General features: G+C 45.1%; 1 protein-coding gene across 3 annotated transcripts in view; it reads right to left on the minus strand.

Moving 5' to 3' along the window:
- add3a (adducin 3 (gamma) a) overlaps window positions 1-16,296 on the minus strand; it is a 137,330-nt gene that overhangs the window by 74,846 nt on the left and 46,188 nt on the right. Inside the window, exon 1 of one of the 3 annotated variants that reach the window (XM_080760195.1) lies at window positions 14,705-14,990. The exons of the other annotated variants lie outside the window; for them this stretch is intronic. The gene's annotated coding sequence lies outside the window, so the exon portion shown is untranslated. Of the gene's footprint in view, window positions 1-14,704; window positions 14,991-16,296 lie in introns of those variants that run through there. 3 annotated transcript variants of the gene reach the window in all.

The following is a 16,296-nucleotide window of genomic DNA, read 5'->3' on the forward strand; positions in this document are numbered from 1 at the left end:
GAGTATCATAATAGGATACTCTTTTTTTAAACGCTAGCCGCTAGCTAGCTACAACAGGGAAATCATGCACATGTACACATACACATATTATGTGTACATGTGCATGATTTCCCTGTTGTAGCTAGCTAGCGGCTAGCGTTTTCCTTTGACCTGTTGGCTGTTTCGCTCTGGTTCAATGGGGAAGGGGATTCTCACTATTAAAAGTTAATCATGTACATTAAATGTAAATGGAGTCTAATCACCAAAACGTTATCTTTTATTCAATAAAGCTTATCATTTGCAACAACCCTTTATTGAATTATAAGCTTGTATATCGGCTAGCCCAGGGGTGTCCCCATGGGCTAGATGGAAAAAAGGAGGCCAAGTATAGAGCCCTGGGAGACCCTGGTCTCCAAAGTATATAAGGTTTAAGTAGTTAAAAGTCGATTTTCCACCCAAACTCTAAAGAGACCACCTCCACTGTGAACTTGACCATGACCTCTTGTTTGGTGTCCCACTTGAAAGGACACGATTTCTAAAAGAGTGAGAGGAGTTGTGAAAGAAACTCCTCCAACTGCAATCCCACAGGCCCTTTGTGTCTTCTGCCGGAGCCTCGACGAGTCGACGCAGCGACCACACAGAGCCCAGGGGCCCCAAAGGGCCAATTCATCCATCGGCCGGCCTCAGAAACGGTTAAAGAACAAGCCAACAATAAACCTGCGGCTTCCCATCAAAGAGAAGGCTCCTTATTGAGGTTCGGGAAAACGTTCAAGGTCAATCAAGGTTGAAGACGCCCACATTCAAAGAACAAAAGGACATTGGCATTTGGCTGTTTAGTCCACCGTGGGCTCTGGGCATAAACCCTGACCGCTTGACACTGTGGCATTTTCCAGCGTAAAGTTTCCAAAGACATTCATCCTGCCGAGATGGAAATGTGTTACTCTACTGACACTGGAGAGGGGTTAGAGGCCAAATTCCAGTCAACCAGAAGAAGGGGACAAACCTTTTTTTCTTTTTCATTGTCCACCGTGGTGATAGACTAGGCAATGTTGTTGTCAAAATAAGCCGACAAGACTGATAGCAATGGGAAGCTAAACAGAGGGAAGGGAAAAAAATGTTTACTGTAATGGAATCTGTGTAATCAGTGCAAAAATGTTGAGGAAACTTATTTGGCTTTCCCCGTCAGAGTTGCTGCATTTATCACCGTGCTAATGTTAGCAGTAGCAGCAGCTAAGCAGTTAAGTACTCTTTCTGAGGAGCTTGTACCCGATCCAAAACAATGGCATTCGTGTTCCAAGTGCCAAGAGGATCTCGCTGGGCGAGTTCTGAACAAAAATATACCCATGATGCAGCAGCGCATGGATCACAGGCTGGATTCCAAATGATTGGAGTGTAACCACGGTTTGAAAGGGCATTTCTTCCCTTTTGAGAGGGCATCGCACAGCACCACTCCACCAAGCAGGACGGGGAAGAAGCACAGCGTCCGTCTCAATGAGTCACTATGCTGTGACCCCCTCTCTCTCTCACCCCACTACTCAATGCCATACTGTCAGAAAACAGAGAGAAGGGGCCTCAGGAACCGGTGTGTGTGTGTGTGTGTGTGTGTGTGTGTGTGGCCTTGGGGGCTGACACGTTTTTCAATACAAATCATCCATCATGGAAGGATACGTGTTGGATGGACGCAGACACACTGATGACAACCACAGGGTCAGACATCTTGCTGGATACTAGCGCCTCAGGGTCCTCCTATGTCCTTCCAACAGAACATTTACTAGCAACATTGCTAGATTTAAACTGAGATGGCAGTGTGAGAAAAGTCTGGCAGACTGGCAATTTATACAGTATAACGGAAGACATGGCTGAAGTGAACTTAGCGGATTGTGTGGCGTCATCTGGGTCGTGATATCACTTTACCACCCAAATGACCCTATAGGCAAGCGCTTGTGTGCATATAGATTCTAAAGACATATTTATAATTATTCAGTATAGTTACACTAAGTTGACTGGGGGTTGGCTTCATCCTATAGTTGCTTGATAATATCTTCCTCGCTTGATGAACAAATGACTAATAATGTTGTTGAGAAGCCTGGCTAAATTCAAGATTAGATCTTTATATTAGAGGCCCTATAGTGTAGTTTAAACTTAATGAACTCGATTTGTGATCTAGGAATCTGCTTCCACTTGTCTCTGATCCTTTTAGTCTCTCTATGTCACTGCCCTATCTTTAACAGCCTAGTGAGCCTACAGCATTTCAGTGATGTGTGTGCGTGTGTGTGTGTGTGTCTGTCTGTGTGAGTCGGAGAGAAAGCGGAGAGAGAGAGAGCACGTAAGTTTCCTGTGAGGATGTGAGAGGTCACAACTTTCTGCTGAGACTGTGCATGTGGTCGTTGCCCTCGTGTATCTCTGGACGGTAAGACCATGAAGCCGTCGTACGTCTTTCAGAGGAGGGGATTCAATAAGCGTGAGAAAATCCCATCCCATCCGACAGCAGCGAGGTTATTGACCGCTTAGTACAGAGGGACCACTTTCATCTCTCAACAGATGAACCCCAGTAAGGTCAAACTATCAGCGCATCTCTCAGAACCAAGATTACGGCAGAAGGCTTCACTGAGCTACACATAAGATTAAGAACCCTGGGTAATTAGACCACCAAAGAGGAGAGTGCTGAATAACAGTACACCCAACCCCCTGAATAACAGTACACCCAACCCCCTGAATAACAGTACACCCAACCCCCTGCCTAGGATGTAATATTTGTGGGAGTGACCACACATTGTACTGCCCAAGGATATGAATGGATGCTCATTCATTGTCAACTAACTCTGAGTGTGTGTGTGTGTGTGTGTGTGTGTGTGTGTGTGTGTGTGTGTGTGTGCGTGTTTGTACAACTGAGGAAAAGTGGCGTGGCCAGCTGTTTCCTTACACACCCTCTCATTCTCTCTGTAACACACGTAAATCTCCATCCTCTCCAATCAGGAAGGACTTAAGGGATGTCCAAAGGGCAGTCAGCGTATCGTTGTGGGCAGCTTATTGTTCTTACCTACCAATGTATGGGTCTCAGCGGAAACTTGGACCTAGTGATGCAATCGGGCAGGAAAAGCTTGTGACCCAGAAGAACCTTCTATAAACTGACCCAGAGCTGAGGTAACATCCCACAACAGAATAGATTTCTTTGAACTGTTCTCTTTAGGGCGGGCTGTAGCAGAGGGTGTAGAGAGGCCGTCTGGGAACCGGAAGGTCAGACTTTCGACCGTCGAACAAGACACTTAATCCCCAACAGCTCCCCTGTGTGTGTGCTCATCAGAGCCATCTGAGCAGCCATGTGCTGGGTGAAGCATGAAAACGTTTCATCAAGTGTCTGCTATGTTCAGAGACGTCGGTTTCTAAGAAAGCTGCTTATGGGAAAAGCAGAGTGCTAATTATTAGTCACGATGTTCCACTTGTTTGATTTGTCTGGAATGCTGGATTCAGACATTCTTGACTTGCAGCATGCCAGTCAGTGTCACTGTAGCACGCGCCATTGTCAAGTCAGGAGCATACCAAGGGATCTGATGACAAGGATCTTAAAGGCACTTCAAGGCAAGGCTCTGCAACCTTTTAAGCAGCAGAGAGAGGCCAAAGCAAAAGGGTAGAAAAAGGCTTGCCGGGCCGATGAAGGACCATAAAAGCAGGGGGGGGGGGGGGGGGGATTATCTTTTCAACTTTCAGGATTAGATGTCTGATCAGTCTCTCGCGGTGCTAAAGATCACTCAGACATTTATTCAAGGAAAACTCCTGCGGGCTAATGGTAACTCAGAACTGCGCTGCGTCAGTGTACATTAGCATCAGGAGATTGCTGGGCTCACTGGTCTACATCTGGGCTTCAGAGTGGTTTACATTTTTGGTATAAAATGCCATGTGTGACACTGTTGCCTTGTCAGAGTGATTTACAATGACGGAACAGGTATGTGACTTGCTAAAGAAGACAGTTGATGTGACACATTGGCTGCTCTAAAGGTGAAATCTTTGTTCTTTCCGTCTCCATATTTCATTTAAAATGAATTATAGGATCATCTGTGTCAACTGGAGCTCTGTAATATCAAAGTACTAAACTTGTATCATGAGATATGTAAGCAGACCCTTGGATCTGTGGCAAAGGTCGCTGCCGCCTTGTTGAGGGAGAATGAGCATTAATGCTGGAATGGAGATGTAGTTTCTCATGTTACGCGTCAATTAGCCGGCAATCTGTAGACTAGACAGGGCAGGTGAATGCAGCCATCAGCCCCGGGGTTTCCATTGTCGGTTTCAATTTAGACTGATCAAACGCAGAGAGGGAGAAAAGGGGAGAGATACACATTGAATTAGACACACAAGAGAGAATGACCTCATTGGAGGCCTGTTGGTGAAATCTGTCTTCTCGCTCGAGCAAAGGAGTCTATAGTTGGTGAGAATCCATCTTGATTGGAGTCAATAATGGTCTGATATATCCATTGGCCGTTATATGGACCATAATTTGACTTTTTGGATGACACCGGTATCTGCAGTTATGTAGATATGTGACAAAAAAAGGCCCATTAAAACACTTAAAAAAATAGCCGATATACAATCTCTCAAGTGTTGTGATCTTGTAGATTATTACTATTAGTATTTTCGCCCGATGACAAGTCCAACATTGTGATGCCAGATTCAAAGTGATTAACCCATTCTGAACGGGAACCCATTTTGGTGTTAGCATCATGTCGTGCTTTAGCTATTGAAAAATAGCAGATCTACAAGCTCATAGCGCGCCACCGAGTGGCGCGCTACGAGCTTGTAGGTCTGCTATTTTTGAAAGATCGAAGAACGACTGACATTTTTTTAGAATCTGATCTCAGGTCAGAATGGGTTCATCAGACCAGTGTGTGTCCAGTGGAAACCTCGTATGAATCTGATCTCAGGTCAGAATGGGTTAATAAAACTTTCAACTGGATTAGAAAATTGGAGGGCTTCGGATAGGACTTTTGGGATCGACGCCGGACCCAAAACGGGCATCGGTCGGGCTCTAGTCTTGAGGAAATTCTTCGGCTGTTCAAGGCAACACCGCAGCTATGTGCCGGGAAATTCACCCAAAAACACCCATCGCTTTTCCTCTTTTGTCTCCTCAGACTGAAAGCACACACCACACACCCACGCCTTGCCCTGTCCATCCACACTATGATGTCCATTCCCCCCATTGCTCATCCATTATCAGTGGTTGTCAGATAAACTGGAGGGGGAGTAGAGGAGGATTGGATTGATGGGAAGCAGAGAACAGAGCTACAAGTCACTGTAGTCCCATGAAGCTCTATACAGCGCTTGGCCATACATTTTCTCTATAATCAGCATAACCTGAGATGGGAGCTGTGTGTGTGTATGCACTGTGCAGTTGTGAAAAGGCTCCGTTTACAAGGTGTCTGGTGGAACGATAGAAGCCAACCTCCAAGTAACTCACTCTCACACGCACACGCACACACACACACACACACACACACACACACACACGCACACGCACACACACACACACAGGTCTGTGTGGTGAGTGGTGATACTCTCCAACAAAGCCTCTTTCATGTCCTCCTCTCTGTTTAACTAATCTGAAAAAACACCCACTGTCCCACGCAGCAGGGAGTTCTGGGACGTGTCTGGAGAGACCAGCATGATGGGATATTTCCACATTTCAGACGGGGGGACTGGGAAGATTTATGGATGGTTGGTGTGGGTGATGTAAAGTATGACCATGTATCGCATATAGCAGAAGTGACCCTTTAAAAGGAAAATAAAATACCGTCTGAGGACTCTTGGTATTGTCGGGGCCACTGTACGACTTTAACAGAGGGGATGAGGGGGGAAAAGAAGACATGTGATGATTTAATTATTTCATTAAGTGACATCAACTGCTCTGTAAAATACTTAAGAAAAAGAAAACCAGCCTCAGACTTAAAGGAGCATTCAGTGATTTGGTAACACTACACCAAGGTCCGATCATGATTGGCGGAAGGCCCTTCTCTATCCTGATTGGATGAAGGCTGGGCCACCTAGCCAAAAACGAAACCTAAGGCTTTTTGACCCCAGGGGTAAACTGGGAACAGGGAGGAACTGGTCAACAACACACTAGTAGGGAGGATTATCACAACAAAACTAAAAAGAAGTGATATTTGAATTAAGTGAAATCACTGAATATACCTTTAAATGCAAAAGCAAAAGGTGCTCGGTGGATTACAGACCTCCACCCAGGTTGAAGTTATGGTGCCACGTCCTACTATTAGCCTTCAGAACTTCAGAAGTTATGAGTTATGGTGCCACGTCCTACTATTAGACATCAGAAGTTATGGTGCCACGTCCTACTATTAGACATCAGAAGTTATGGTGCCACATCCTACTATTAGACTTCAGAAGTTATGGTGCCACGTCCTACTATTAGACATCAGAAGTTATGGTGCCACATCCTACTATTAGACTTCAGAAGTTATGGTGCCACGTCCTACTATTAGCCTTCAGAAGTTATGGTGCCACGTCCTACTAGTAGCCTTCAGAACTTCAGAAGTTATGGCATATGGCCTACACACCCACACCCACTACCATGCAAAGGTTTGTGTAAACCTGTTCATGACAGTCGGACATAGCTACAGACAGAAGGGGTGAAAACTTCGTATTGGCTGGCGGAGGTAATGAGTGAAACACGGTTGAGGGAGTCAAGTGTGTGTTCTCGAGTATACTTGATTTTTCCTGCGTAATAACAATAAAGTAAATTATTCCATTTCTCCCTTTCTTACGCTGCTTTTCCTTGTTTTCACTCTCATTCACTCTCTCTCTCCTCCAGGCTGTGTGTCAATCCATCCGTCGCTAATCCTCTTCCTGCATGGCTCACTGAATCCTCAGTGTTCATTTGTCTGCCTCCTTTGTTTGTCTTTTCAGTGGTGTCCGCCTCGCTCTTCTCCCTTTCCAGATATCCTCCGATCCTCTCATTTTATCCCCCTTCCATCACATCCGTTCCATCCACCTCTATCCATCCACCTTCATCCTTGCCCATCACCATGACTCCACCCCTCTCCCTCCATTCATTCATCCTTCATTCCCCTCCTCAGGTCCTCCTGCACAGACACTCCTGTGTAAGGACAGTGCAGCATTCCACGGACTCCGCCCCTTCCAACCCATGCAGAAAAATAAATAATTGTCCACATGTTGTGCTGGAATTTTAATGACTTCCATAGCTCTACTTTGTCTCCCTTCCAGAAATCCAGGCAGATTCCAAAGAAGAAGAAGAAGAAGCTGGGGGAAAAAAATCTGGTAATGACGTTGCAAAAACTGCAGACTGTGCCAAGTGGTGACTTTTGATCCGATGCTGGGTGGCTGTCTTCAAAAGAAGACAGCACCAAAGGCAGTCCTGAATGCAAAGCAAAACAAGAACATTTTGGGACAATGTTTGTTAGCCCCCCCCCCCCCCAGTCTGATTCGAACTAGGGTTCATCTCACAAGGAGCATGTGGTCCAGGCACTAACCATTCAGAAAGATATCTGCCTTAAAGGAATGGAAATGTCCTTATCTACACATCCTCATACCAGTTGAAACAATTCTTAGTCCCAACAACTCACAAAGACTTTGCCGGCAACGTATTGTCCAAAAGAACCAAATTCAATGGTGAGGCCTTTATAAGTACAAAACAGGTCCAAAATTGACCCTAACCGTAGTCTATACAGCATACAGGTATATGCAGTATATTGCAAGTCTTCTGATGCCAAACAAGCAGATGTTTTCAAAAGCATTCACGCTCTTTCCATGTGTGTGCAATGTAGAAAGTAGACCTCTGCGTAGGAGTGTAAACATATGGGGGATATGTTGCCTTCTCAATGAGCAGAGGATGAACACATCAGTGTTTGGCTTCAGAAGAGTTGGATTGGGTTGCATGAGAGCTGCAGAGTCATTTCTGGGTGACCTACTCCTTTAATTAAAAAATAAAAGTATTTTGTCAGGGGGAGTAGCATGAAAGAAAGTCAACAATTTTCATATATTTTTGACTTGCTGTCGCATGTAGACAGACTCTGGCAGAAACTCATGCCAGCCAAGTACTATATTATAAAAGAGAAAACAAAACATTCATGTGTAAATCCACACATATGTCTGTGCTAAAATAACTATTATTAGGCTATGTGTAAAATCTCCAGCTAACAAGGAATTAGGGCCCTGGAGAGGTTTCCTGACAAATTCCTCAGGAGTGTCTTGTTAATGGTACTGTTAAGTACAGGTACACAGTAGAATTCTGTGTTAATGCACCCATTGACTCTTGAGATAGTATAATATAAACCAATCTACAGTTTTTCGCAGTGCATGTATGTACTCCTTGTGACAATATGAAATGGAACAAAACAGACTTGTACACTCTCAGAGCTAAAATTGAGTGACTAATAAGTCAATTCATGTCTAATCAAGACACAAAACTAAGGAGAGATCCATGTGCATTGGCGAATAAATGAAATGTTTGTATGCTATCCCACTTTCAGCATGGCCTGGACTGAGGAACCCTTCTCAGTGACGTGTTCAGAGTAACACACAAGAGCAGGAAACTGATGGGATTTCCAGGAAAATAATAATCCCCACTAGAAATGACACAACAGTGTCTGAAGGCCACCCCTCCCTTCCAAAAAGTGGAAATTACTTCACATCTACACGCTTTAGTCTTCCGCATCATTAACGTCAATAATCCATATGAATACATTCTCCATCGGTATCGGGAACACCCAGGACCAACGTTTACATTACAGAACCCTTTCGGCCATGTTGGTTTTTCATTCTCAACCCAAGACCAGCTGTGGAGGAAATGACAATACAAGGGGAAAACAAAAAAGATTAATAACCCCCCCCCCCCCCCCCTTAGTCCCACCGACATCTCACCAGCTATCCCCAGCCGGTCTTTTCTCTCAGCGTTACTCCGTCACCTCCGGTGATCTTACTGCTCCCTCGTTTCAACTGCGGGGCTGTGGCCCTTGAATCTTGAAACGGATACATTGCACTCTCTCTTATACACGCTATGTGCTACGGACTGCACACAAAATCAAATGTGCACATGCACTGGAACTTGTCTCACACACCAGGAATCCAGGCAACATCCTCTGAGCTGCAGCCCACAACGAGAAGCAGGCCTTGGGATGTGGGCCCATCGGAACTCCCCATATATACTCCCATGCTGTGGCCCTAGAGAGCATGGTCTGGCTCAGGGCCAGGGCTTTGTCAATCACACTCCTCTTTTGTCTATTTGTTCAGCGTCAAGCCAGGAGCACAGGGCTTTGGTCCTTACGTTGTGTGTCTCACAATGGCTTTTAGGCTTTCATAACCCGGCCCGAACCATCGTATTCCAACTGTGTTGAATGAAAAAGAGCCCGCTGTCGTCTTCCGCTGTGTCAGGAACGAGAACAGGAAGCCGACGGCGGGATGCTGCCATTGAGTTTGTCTCTTTCTGATTCTTTCCATCAACTGTAGATTAGGAAAATATGTTATCTTCGATTAGTGTCTTTGTCACAGACTTCAGATTCTGTCCCAGCTTTATCTCTGCTGTCTCTCTCTCACTCTCTTTCTGAGCAGTGCATTCTTTTTAAGAGGTGCCAACCACTCCAACATGTGACTCTGTCTGCCTGTTTGTCCCCCCCCCCCCCCCAAACTGACATGAACAGCATATTGGAACTCTTATTTGGATTGTGTACCATTAGAAACACAACAATTCTTACTTGATAATAACTTACTATGAGTATGCAGTACAATCCAATGTCCTTATCAAGAGTTAAATGAACAGGATTGCAGTGTTGCTACACATACTTTTTTACACATACTTCCACTCTTCATCACTTCATGAGATTTAAAACCAAACATACATTTTAGTCTCAGTGAAATCATAGCTAGTTTTACATGTAGCTCTACTCTGATGTAATTCCCCTGATTGGAGGAGTGGAACATCAAACTCACTCCCTTCTCCAAGTCCAACGCACTAAATTACTTCCAGGCTTAAGGAAGGAAGGAAGGAAGGAAGGAAAATTAAAAATACAAAGTAACAAAGAAAGACAACATAAGCAACACAAACAAAGAACAGCCAGTTTGTAATGTGAGTTCTTGGTGATGAAACCAACGCGAGAGCAGGGAGATGGGGAGAGGAAACCAGAGGTCTGCAGACCAATATGTACGCTTGATCCACAGCACCAAAGTCAATATTTGCAAGGACAGAGAAGCTCCCTGTAAGTTGACGAAGTCATTGTTTTTGGCGTTCGAAAAGCCAGTGTGTGAGTGAGAGAAAATGGACTAACTATTGTTAGGTTGGAAGCAAAGAAGCAATATCCTTCCTCCTGGATGTTCCATACTCTCTCGATCCTCTACCATTTCCCTGTACACTGCACCATAGAAACGACCATGATCCCTAGACACCACTACCATCCATAGAAACCACGGCTACCTCTACCATACATACATACATACATACATACATACCACTGGCACTACCATCCATTGGTAAACAATGCCATATTTACACGGGTTCAGTGTTGGCGGCGTGCAAAACCTCCCTGCATCTTCCTGGGTCTCATTTTGTTCCCAGAACCATGCTTTTAACGTCATTTAATTTGTTGGGAGGCAGATAATATTCCCCGTCACTCAACCCCAGGCTCGGCACAACGATGTTATCTGTGCCAGGACAGGGAGGGACGTTGTCCTCTACAAAAGGCTGATTGAACTGAGACTGCATGAGACACAGCAGTGACATCATTGGGCTCTATATCTATATAAAAGGGAAGAGAAAAGCAACTTCAGGTCATAGCAAAGAAAGCAAAATTACAGGCAACAGGCCAATGAGGTCACACACATGACCTTTATCAGAAATGGGGTGAACTAGAGAATAGAAGGTTGGATGTGATGATCTACATTGCATCACAACATAATAATGGCTTATACAAATTCTATGCATTTTCCTATACGAGGTCAAGGGGATCGGTTACCGCAAGGCAAGCTTGCTTACCACAAACAAAATAAAATAAATCTTTGCAACAGATGTCACATTTTGGTGAGGGCAGGCTTGGCAAAGCACTCCCACGCCCAGTCCCAGGAACCTTGACCTGACAAATAGTGATGTATATTAAGACTTTACTGGCGTAGCAGTCCGGGCACCTATAGGCTGACAGCATGTCGAGGCTGATTTGCAGAGGTGGAAGAGAGAGAACACCAGACATGCCCTTGTATTGTGCCAATTGCCTATCCTATCTTTTCCTCCATTATATGGTCCATCTTTCTCTTTCTGTATTTCTCTTTCTGCCCTTCTCCTTTATAGAGAACACACATTCAGTTCAACACCAACAGCACGACAACCACTGATCCTCAGCCAGTCATAAAAGCGTGAGGCAAAAGGGGAATGGGGATCGATGTTTACTGTTCCCTCAGGAATCTAAGAACCTAAGTATTAATATAAAATGACTAGACCATTTGTGAGAAACAACACAGCACCGGATCTTAATCCAGTGCAGGGGGAAATTGAAGATTAGCTCACTGCTCTCCCTATGAATATCAAGCCTCACCAAACTACTCAAAGCTCAGTAACGAAAACTACCATGGCCAGTTCAACAGTGTGAGTGAGTATGATGGAGGATGCATAGTTATGCTATTCCCTTTTCTGGGAGGAAATGTGATATACAGAAGTTACAGTTTGGATCAGGTGTGTACGCACTAGGCACGCACGCAGTCACGCACGCACACGCACATGCGCGCGCGCGCGCACACACACACACACACACACACACGCACACACACACACACACACACACACACACACACGCACACACACACACACACACACACACACACACACACACACACACACACACACACACACACACACACACACACAGTACAGGCTGAGCTATGTACAAGCCTATTGTCATACTGTAGCTCATATTTAAGGCATTCTAGGGGCCCTGCCCAAATACATTTGGTTCAGCTTAGCACTGCTGTCCTGCACTATTCAATCATACTGAAATCACCACAAGAAAAAAAAGAAAATACAAAGAAGAAAAACAAGTCTTGGAAAGCTTCAGCATGGCCGAACTCTGGCAGGAACCGTTCTTCTTCTTCGACGCAACATCTCAGCAAACGTAACTCCCCCCCCCCCCCCAAAATACACAGTTTTGGAGAGTGTAGATATATAGTTGTATACGGATACATTTACCCGAATCTGCTACAATAACACATAATAAACAACTCTCACATACACCTTAATGCTCGGGGAAGCCTTTTCCTTTCCTTTCTCGAGAGCAGAATTAAGTGCAGCTGACTCAAGACAGCTGGAAACCATGCTGTATGACATAATCTGAGGAGAACTAGCCAAGATATCACACACACACACACACACACACACACACACACACACACACACCACACGCACGCACGCGCACGCACATACACGCACACTCTCTCTCTCTCTCTCTCTCTCTCTCTCCCCCCACCCCCTTTGGGACCTGCATTTCACTTGTACATGTAGTACTATTAGTGACAAATAACCCCTCTAAATTCTTGAGGGTCATTTGTGCTGTCACACTGGGGCTATACCTCACTATCAGAGAACACTATTATGTCCACGGCCTCAGACTCAGTATGGGGTAACGGAATAGCTCAAAACATTCCACCGATTTGTCATTTAAAGTATCTCATAACCTTGACCCACGGTTCAGGCATAGAGCGCTGCATTCCCTTGGAGGTACAACAAATGCTGCTGGAGAGGAAGTAAAGTCAGGGAGGATCGCAAATCATTCTACCTCGAGCACTAAATATTTTCTTCAACGTCTGATGAAAAACGAAATGGGGAATATAATTTCTCGAACTATGAGAAAACTGCTAAGAATGTGAAAAGCGGAAAAATGAACAATTTCTATGATAATGTTGCATTTTATTACTTCTTTCAAGGGGGTTGAAACAAATATTTGACTGCTAAAATAAGACTTTGTTGGGGCAATGAACCCATGCACCGCAGTAATATGTGGACCAATATGAGTTATTGGACCAATAGTTATGCAGCATATTACTAGGCTCAATACGTACAAGCAAATGTTGCACTGACAGTTCAAATCTAGCTCAAAAGAAAGAGCTTTTGTCTTTGTGTTATTGAGTGTGCCTATGTCACAATTTATTGTATGCTCAAACCTGCATGTTTTTTCATTGCCCACACAGTTAGGACCAGCTCAGTGGCCTTGTGGTTAGAGTTTCCGCCCTGAGACTGGGAGGTCGGGGTTCAATCCCCGGCTGGGTCATACCAAAGACTCTAAAAATGGGCGTGGCACTCAGCATCAAGGGTTGGAGTCCCTGCGACATACTAGCGTCATGTCCAGGGTGTGTACTTGTACATCAAGCTGCCTCACGCTACAGAAACAGGAGATTATAGGCGCCCGATATGGGCCTCATGGCTCGACAAGGCTACACAGATAGGCTAATACACAATACCTAATCATACAAACACAGTTGCTTCCAGTGCTCTAAGACTTGGTTGGTACCACGTATAAAAAACGATCAAAAACGACAAAAACAAGGTCCCTGGCACCCTCTAATCCAATTTGAGAGCCAGATCGTGGTCACAGTCTGCTGTCAGCTAAAGCGCAACAACGGATTTACATCAGAATGAATTCCTCGCCGAGTCACATTGAGGCACGTCGTTGATGCAAAATGCCAAACACCTCGAGCTATATGAATGACTCCTACTGTACGCACAGCAGGGTAACATGGGATCTGAGCAGAGGCCATTAGACCACCCTATTTCCCATCATTATTCAGTTACCCAACGATGAAAGAAAGCCATTCATAAGAGCACCCAGAAAACAACACCCAGAAATAGAACCCGATTTCTTTAATGGCGTCCTCCTATCGCCACTTAGGCAACGGTAAGTAAAGAGACACCTATGAAAAGATTAACTAAACCACTTGACTGCACAACTCCTCCCCTTTCTTTTTTTGGGGGGGGGGGGGGGGGGGGGGGGTGAGAGACATAATTATGACAAGCAGGACCACTCGAGTTCCTGAACATGCTTTGCAGGAGCAACACTATTTTTAATTTTTGTCAATGCATATATATTATACACCAGTGATACGTTACTGAGTGAAAGACAAAAGTACAAGTAACCTGTTGCGTATGCATGGCCCACATGACATGCAACAAAACAGCCCCCTCAGCACACTGCATTATGGTGCCCCTCCCCCCCCCCCCCCAAGGCATGCTGACACTTGAGAGCATGGCTCCCTTTATGCGTGCAGAGAGCCATCCAAGGCCCATTCACAGCTCACAGCTCAATGCTTTTTTCACTTTCACACACAAAAAAAAAGAACTTTCAAGTTTCAAAGTGAAAAAGGAAGGGCGAAGGGGGGTTAAGTTTCTGGCATCCATGCATTAGCATGCTATAGGACCAACGGAAAGAAACTTTCACGGGGAAATTCTGAATCTTCTTTATTACCATACCGGAAAAATATGGTAGATTGAGTCTTGTGAACAGTCAAGTTTAGTACTAATCAACATTTCTGCAGGATTTGAACCGCAGCAGTGCGATAAGGCGTGCTGGCAAGAGAATGCACAGTAAAATCCTCATGAGTTGTAACTCCAAGAGTGTTACAAATGGAGTTAACAGAGAGAACACTGAGGATTACTACTACTGTTTTAATCTCAGCATGCACCATTGCACCAGTACTAAACAGATGCTGTACAGCAAAAAGCATGACTCACCTGTTGTGACACAGCCCAGCAGCTAAACGTTTAATGGAGTCTTCAATGATCAATCCCTTCACTTCAGCACACAGACAGCACAGATCCACCTGCAGTGCAGTGACTAGTACCACCGTTTTTCACTCTCTCTCCCACTCTCTCTCTCTCTAACACGCCTCTCCCATTGTAACAGAGCACAGCACAGTGGGGAAACCCTCCCGCTTCCTTCACGCTCCTCCTATCTCCCAGTTTGTTTCTCTCTTCTTCCACGCTCTCTTTCAAGCCAAGGCAGGGGCTGGTCTGTCTTCTTTATCTGTTCTCCGTGCAAATCGCACCACTGATAGAGAAGCATTTATCTGCTGCAGCTGAGGAGGACTGGCTGGCAGACTGTGTGTGTGTGTGTGTGTGTGTGTGTGACGTGTGTGTGTGTGTGTGTGTGTGTGTGTGTGTGTGTGTGTGTGTGAGAAGCTCTAAATTGATGGGGGCTGCTGCATGTGTTGGGGAGGGGTGGGTGAAGAGAGGGGTGTGGGGGAGGGGCAGTCATGATTAGAATTCTCCTGGACTAGTGGACACAACACACAAAACCTGCACGCACGCACACACACACATGCAACGCACACGGCTTACAGATGAAATGACACAGGCTCCATGCCCCCCACCCACCCATGCAGAGTCCTTTGGCTGTCTGTCGTTTAAACTTCTCTGGGACCTTGAGAAGGATTTCACAGCCCTTCCTTCCAAATGTTTGTGTTACTTGGCTAAGTTGGCTCAGACTTGATAGAGAGAGAGGCGCAGAAAGAGCACAGAGAGGTGGCTAGTAATGAAACTAAACCAACTGCTCTGGAAAAGCTTTTCTGGTTCTTTCTCACTCTCTAGCTTGCATATACACCACACGTTGTACATGCTTGGTTTATGGAACCACTATGCAGCACAACTGGAACATGCGTGTGGCTTGCATGGAAATCAAATCTTAACTCTGGAACTGGAAGTACCTACTCTCTCTCTCTCTCTCTAACCTCTCTCCCTACTCTCTCCTTCTCTCCTTTCCTTCTTTTCTTCACTCTTTCATACAATCATCATCATTGGCAAGTGTCAACAAAGGGCCAAAGCCAGCCATACCCCACTGCTTTCAGCGAGCTCTGACAATAAAGGCAAGGGAATGTCCCATCCCCCCCCCCCCCCACACCAGGGCCCCCACTGACCTCCTCAGGACTTCCACTTAATCCACTACTTTCCTAACAACGAGGAATATCCAAAAAGATCTTGAAGGAGGACTATACATCTAAACAAAGTGGGCGAGGGGTTGTTGTTGTTAGAAAACAATTCATTCTTAGAGAACCCTTAACTATATTGGTACGCTTGCAAGTTGCAACATATGTTAGAGTTCAAACACTATCACTGCAACAGTGACACCAATAATAGGATACAACAGCATTGACAACACAGAAATGTGTGCGGGGAGGAATTCATTGACATAATGACTTAATGGAGAAAGAATATTTGGCTACTCAAAATAATAGGGATACACCCGATGTATCGGCCACATATCGGTATCGATATGTGGCCGATATCGATATCGATATCGGTATATATATATAAAACTGACATTTACC

The sequence above is a fragment of the Protomyctophum bolini genome, assembly GCF_963924005.1.
Source record: "Protomyctophum bolini genome assembly, chromosome: 3".
NCBI lineage: Eukaryota > Metazoa > Chordata > Actinopteri > Myctophiformes > Myctophidae > Protomyctophum > Protomyctophum bolini.